The sequence below is a fragment of the Pristiophorus japonicus genome (genome assembly GCF_044704955.1).
Source record: "Pristiophorus japonicus isolate sPriJap1 chromosome 24 unlocalized genomic scaffold, sPriJap1.hap1 SUPER_24_unloc_1, whole genome shotgun sequence".
Taxonomy (NCBI): Eukaryota; Metazoa; Chordata; class Chondrichthyes; family Pristiophoridae; genus Pristiophorus; species Pristiophorus japonicus.
In genome coordinates this window covers 2,932,051-2,938,514 of record NW_027250648.1, presented here as the reverse complement: position 1 = coordinate 2,938,514, position 6,464 = coordinate 2,932,051, and the positions used below count along the sequence as shown (strand labels likewise).

At 45.7% G+C, this 6,464-nt stretch overlaps 1 pseudogene; it reads left to right on the top strand.

Moving 5' to 3' along the window:
- Window positions 1-1,885: 1,885 nt before the first annotated feature.
- On the top strand, window positions 1,886-3,188 carry LOC139241181 (zinc finger protein 180-like; annotated as a pseudogene).
- Window positions 3,189-6,464: the final 3,276 nt, after the last annotated feature.

Genomic DNA, 6,464 nt, shown 5'->3' with positions numbered 1-6,464 from the left:
AACAGGACCTCAAAGGTAGTCATTTCCAGATTACTTCCGGTGCCACGTGCTCGTGAGTACAGAAATAGGAGGATAGAGCAGATGAATATGTGGCTTGAGATGATGCAGGAGGGAAGGCTTTATATTCCTGAGGCATTGGGAATGTTTCTGGGGGAGGTGGGTCCAGTACAAACTGGGGAGAGCCTAAGCTCAGTGGAGGGAAAATTATTGGAAAAAATTCTGAGGGACAGGATAAATCTTCATTTGGAAAGACCCGGATTAATCAAGGACAGTCAGCATGGATTTGTGAAGGGAAGGTCGGGTCTGACTAATTTGATTGAATTTTTTGAGGGGCTATACAGGAGGGTCAATGAGGACAGTGCGTTTGATGTAGTGTATATGGATTTTAGCAAGGCTTTTGATAAAGTCCCACATGGCAGACGGGTCACGAAAGCAAAAGCCCATGGGATCCAAGGCAAAGGGGCAAATTTGATCCAAATTTGGCTCGGAGGCAGGAAGCAAAAGGTAATGATCGATGGGTGATTTTGTGACTGGAAGGCTGTTTCCAGTGGGGTCCACAGGGCTCAGTACTAGGTCCCTTTTTTTTAAATCATAATTTGGACTTCAATGTAGGGTGTATGATTAAGAAGTTTGCAGATGATACAAAAATTGGCCTTGTGGTTGACAATGAAGAAGAAAGCTGTGGATTGCAGGAAGATGTCAATGGACTGATCAGGTTTGCAGAACAGTGGCAAATGGAATTCAATCCAGAGAAGTGTGAGGTCATGCATTCAGGGAGGGCTAACAAGGCAAGGGGATACACAATGAATGGTCGGACACTGAGAAGTGTAGAGGAACAGAGGGACCTTGGAGTGCATATCCACAGATCCATGAAGGTTGCAGGATAGGTAGACATTATAAATACATTGAGGGCAAGAGGATAACTAGAGAGAGTGGGGCCTATTAGAGACCACAGAGGAAATCTGTGTGTGGAGGCAGAAGATGTGGGTATGATTCTTAATGAATACTCTGCATCTGTTTTCACAAAAGAGAGGGGCGATGCAGACTTTGCAATGAGGGAGGAGTGTGAAATATTAGACGAGATAAACATAGCTAGAGAGGAAGTATTAAGAGGCTTGGCAGCTTTGAAAGTGTATAAATCCCCAGATGAAATGTATCCCAGGCTGTGAAGAGAAGCAAAAGAGGAAATAACAGAGACTCTGACCATCATTTTCCAATCCACTCTGGCTACAGGTGTGGTGCCAGAGGACTGGAGGATTGCTAATGTTGTACCTTTGTTTAAAAAGGGAGAAAGGGGCAGACCGAGTTATTACAGGCCAGTCAGCCTAACCTCAGTGGGGGGGAAAATGTTTGAAAAAAAACCCTGAATTTCTCTCCTGTATTTAGTAATGTCTTTTTTATATTCCTTTTACAGGATGTTAGAAGGGGGAAATATTTAAATGGGAAACTCAAACCAAACATCACATCAAGATCTGACAGTCACTCGATGCATCAGGACCTGAATATCATCGGCCTTTGAATGTGGAAGGAGAAATGTTTGTCTGCTCTGTCTGTGGGTAAAGATTTCAAACATCAGTGTGACTGGAAAAGCACCGAGACACACACACCCGAGTGAGAGTGTTCCAGTGCACTGCCTGTGGAAAGAGCTTTAACCAGTTACACAGCCTGAAAAAACATCGCACCATTCACAGCGGGGAGAAACCGTACATGTGTTGTGTGTGTGGACGAGGCTTCAACTGATCATCCAACCTGGAGAGACACAAGGACACCTGCACCACGGAGAAACCGTGGAAATGTGAGGACTGTGGGAAGGGATTCAATTAGCCGTCGCGGCTGAAACTCTTTTTTTTGAGTTTACCTGAAAATAACCATAAACATTAAAACCATGCCACCCGCCTGGGTGACGCAGCAGACATTTTCAAGGCCCCTTTTTTTCGCGGCTGAAAACTGGGGAGAGGCTGTTCACCTGCTCCCTAAGTTGGAAGGGATTCACTCAATTGTCCAGCATGCTGACATGCTAGCGAGCTCACAATAGGGAGAGGCCATTCACCTGCTCCGTATGTGGGAGGGGATTCACCTGTTCCTCCCACCTCACTGCACACCAATTAGATCATGCTGATGGGAGACCATTTAAATGCTGTGACTGTGGGAACAGCTTTACAACCTCTGAGGAACTGATTACACACAGGCAAGCTCACACTGACAAGACACCGTTCTGTTGCTCTCACTGCGGGAAGAGGTTCCGGCAGTCATTCAGCCTGGCTGAACACCAGCTCCTTCACACTCATGAGAGTCCATTCAGTTGCTCTCGCTGTGGGGAGAAGTTCAGCCAGTCATTGCAACTCGCTGAACACCAGCGAGTTCACACCGGGGAGAGGCTGTTCACCTGCTCTGTGTGTCGGAAGGGATTCACTCGGTTATCAATCCTGGTTGGACACCAGAAAGTTCACTGATAAGAGACAGTTTAAATGTTCTGATTGTGAGAAGACCTTTAAAAGAAATAATAACCTGCTGACACACCAACGCACTCTCACTGGGGAGAAACTGTACTCCTGCTCCGTGTGTCAGAAGGGATTTGTTGCATCAACCCAGCTGCTGATACACCAGCGAGTTCACACCGGGGAGAGGCTGTTCACCTGCTCCGTGTGTGGGAAGAGTTTCCCTCGTTCACACCACCTTTTGAGACACCAACTCACTCACACTGGGGAGAGGCCGTTCACCTGCTCCGTGTGTGGGAAGTGATTCACTCGGTTATTAATCCTGGTTGGACACCAGAAAGTTCACTGATAAGAGACCGTTTAAATGTTCTGATTGTGAGAAGACCTTTAAAAGAAATAATAACCTGCTGATACACCAACGCACTCTCACTGGGGAGAAACTGTACTTCTGCTCCGTGTGTCAGAAGGGATTTGTTGCATCAACCCAGTTGCTGATACACCAGCGAGTTCACACGGGGGAGAGGCCGTTCACCTGCTCAGAGTGTGGGAAGGGATTCACTGCTTCATCCCACTGCTGAGACACCGGCGAGTTCACACATTTCGACCAAAGTTGGATTCTGCTGTTACTGCTGCTGATAATCACATCCAAGACTGAACCATGACAATTGGGGTTTGTTTCTCTTAATGTTAATGACCCCTATAACTAGCTGGAGATTAATATTCTGGATCAATGGCAAATAAATCGGCTTTGTTTCAAATACAGTGTGGCGAGTATTTGCTGTCTCCAAGATAAAAGGAGACTAATTGATATCCTGTTACTGATTGCTCGAAGGGCCGAATGGCCTACTCCTGCACCTATTTTCTATGTTTCTATGCTCCCTTTTGGGCCTTTTCTCCTTTCTAATTCTAGATTATTTCAGCTCTCATACCTTCGGTTATTCTCATGGACAAGTCCCAGCTCCCCATACCTTCCAGAATGCCTCTCCTAGCCTTGGGATCAGGTAAGGTGTTGGTAACACGCCCAGGATCACTAAACACAAAACCCAGTCTGTTAATCCCTTTCAGCTACTGGACTTAGCGTGTCCCCACAGCATCTCTCTCCCCTTCAATGTGCGAATGGAGCATCACGCCTGCAAACATAGTTTTGAATTTAAATTCATCCAGCAGATGTATTGAACAAAAGGTGAACAAGTAGCCAGATGATGGCCCAATAATCCTGCTGTATATTGTAGGCTGATGAGACTCTGTTAAGCTGCCAGTGAGCTGCTGGACTGCTCTGTATTTTGCCTGAATGAAAACGACTGAAGATTTATCCCAGTGTAACCTTTGCTGTTATGAAATGTGTGTCTTTGAATGAGCCTTGTGTCCTTGCTCATGTCTGCTGCAATTGTGCAGAAAGGGATGTGTAAAGAGATGGTGTTTGTATGGAGATTGAACCAAGGAAACGGTATGTGTGTGTGGCAGTGACACAGCCTTGTGGTCACAGTCAGAACAATGCACAGATAGCCTTGTTAACATGGTTTGAGCAGAGTCAGATCAGGAATGTAGCAAACAAGTTCAGTATAAATATCGCCAATGTACACACCTGGGGAGAGGAGAGCTCTGAATCCACTGCATTATCCCTGCTCTCCGGATCAGGTAACTTTACTTTCTGTATTTTTGCTTTGCTGTTCATGTCAGTAAAAGACACTCTGTTGTTGTGAGCTTGATTATCTGGTGTCTGAAACCACAAGATTAAATATTTAGAGACAATATCATCATAGGCAGTCCCTCGGAATCGAGGAAGACTTGCTTCCACTCTTAAAATGAGTTATTTGGTGGCTGAACAGTCCAATACGAGAGCCACAGTCTCTGTCACAGGTGGGACAGACAGTCGTTGAGGGGTGGGGTGGGTGGGACAGGTTTGCCGCACACTCTTTTCCTCAGGTGGTCGAAGGCTGCACTGGCACACTAGAGATGGTGTTGAATCTCGTCGTCAATGTCTGCCCTTGTTGATAAGAGGCTCCCGAGGTATGGGAAATGGTCCACCTTGCCCAGGGCCGCGCCGTGGATCTTGATGACTGGGGGACAGTGCTGTGTGACGAGGACAGGCTGATGGAGGACCTTTGTCTTACGGATGTTAGCGTAAGGCTATGCTTTCGTACGCCTCAGTAAATATGTCGACTATATCCTGGAGTTCAGCCTCTGTATGTGCGCAGATTATCTGGTGTCTGAAACCACAAGATTAAATATTTAGAGACAACAAGCTGAACAAGTAAACACATCACGGCCCAATACTCCGGCTCTATATTCAGAGAAAGTCTGTTATGTAACTCGAGTGGACAGAATAAAGAAAGATCCCAACTGTAAGAGCCCCTTGATGCAGTTATACATAGCTTTCAAATCCTGACATATCAATTGGGGGTTGGAGTGTAGGGGTGAAGGAGGGGTTGGGGTGAGGGGGGTTGGAGAGTAGGGTGAAGGAGGGGTTGGGCTGAGGGGATTGGAGAATAGGGGTGAAAGGAGTTGCAGTGAGCAGAATTGGAGATTTGGGGTGAAAGAGGAGTTGGGGTACATAAGAAATAGGAACAGGAATCGGTTATTTGGACCCTCGAGCCTCCTCCGCCATTCTATAAGATCATGGCTGATCTGATCTTGGGCTCAACTCCACTTCCCTGCCCGCTCCCCATAACCCTTGAGTCCCCCATCTCCACCTTAAATATATTCAATGACCCAGCCTCCACAGCTCTCTGGGGTAGACAATTCAAAAGATTCACAACCCTGAGAGAAGAAATTCCTCCATCTCCGTTTTAAATGGGTGACTCTTTACTCTGAAACTATGCCCCCAAATTCTAGTGCCCCCTATGAGCAGAAACATCCTCTCTGCATCGATCCTGTCAAGCCCCCTCAGAATCTGAAACATTTCAATAAAATCACCTCTCATTCTTCTAAACTTCAATGAGTATAGGCCAACCTGTTCAACCTTTTTTCATAAGACAACCAAGGGATCCATCTGGTGAACCAATGCAAGTATATTCCTCCTTAAGTAAGGAGATCAAAATTGTATGAAGTACTCCAGGCGTGGTCTCACCAATACCCTGTACAGTTGTAGCAGGACTTCTCTGCTTTTATACTCTATCCCCCTTGCAATAAAGGCCAACATTCCATTTGCCTTCCTGATTACTTGCTGTACCTGCATACTAACTGTTTGTGTTTCATGTATCAGGACCCCCAGATCCCTCTGTACTGCAGCATTTTGAAGTCTCTCTCCATTTAAATAATAAATTGCTTTTCTATTCTTCCTACCAAAGTGGATAACCTCACATTTTCTCACATTATACTCCATCTGCCAAATTTCTGTCCACTCACTTTACCTTTCTATATCCCTTTGCAGATTCTTTGTGTCCTCTTCACAACGTGCTTTCCCACCTGTCTTTGTATCATCAGTAAATTTGGCTACATTACACTCTGTCCCTTCATCCAAGTCATCAATATAGATGGTAAATAGTTGAGGCCCCACCACTGATCCCTGTGGCACCCCGCTAGTTACAGTTTGCCAATCTGAAAATGACCCATTTATCCCGACTATCCTGGGGTGAGGGGGCTCACTGCCCACGAATAGACTGTTGAACTATAATGAGGTTTGTTTTCTCTTTACAATGTTTTGAATTGTGTGTTTAATTGAAGTCAGACGCAGGGCTATAGTTACTCGCGGGCACTGGGCTGTTTCTGGTGAATGAATGTGGCCGGTGTTAGTGGGGAATTGATTTGTGTGGGATAGAAACTATGGGTGCAGGAGTAGGCCATTCGGCCCTTCAAGCCTGCACCACCATTTAATATGATCATGGCTGATCATGCAACTTCAGTACCTCATTCCTGCTTTCTCTCCATAACCCTTGATCCCTTTCACCGTAAGGGCCACATCTAACTTTCTTTTGAATATATCTAATGAACTGTGATAGAGAACATTCTGTGATGGAGAATTCCACAGGTTCACAATTCTGAGTGAAGAATTTTCTCCTCAGCTCAGTCCTAAATGGCTTACCC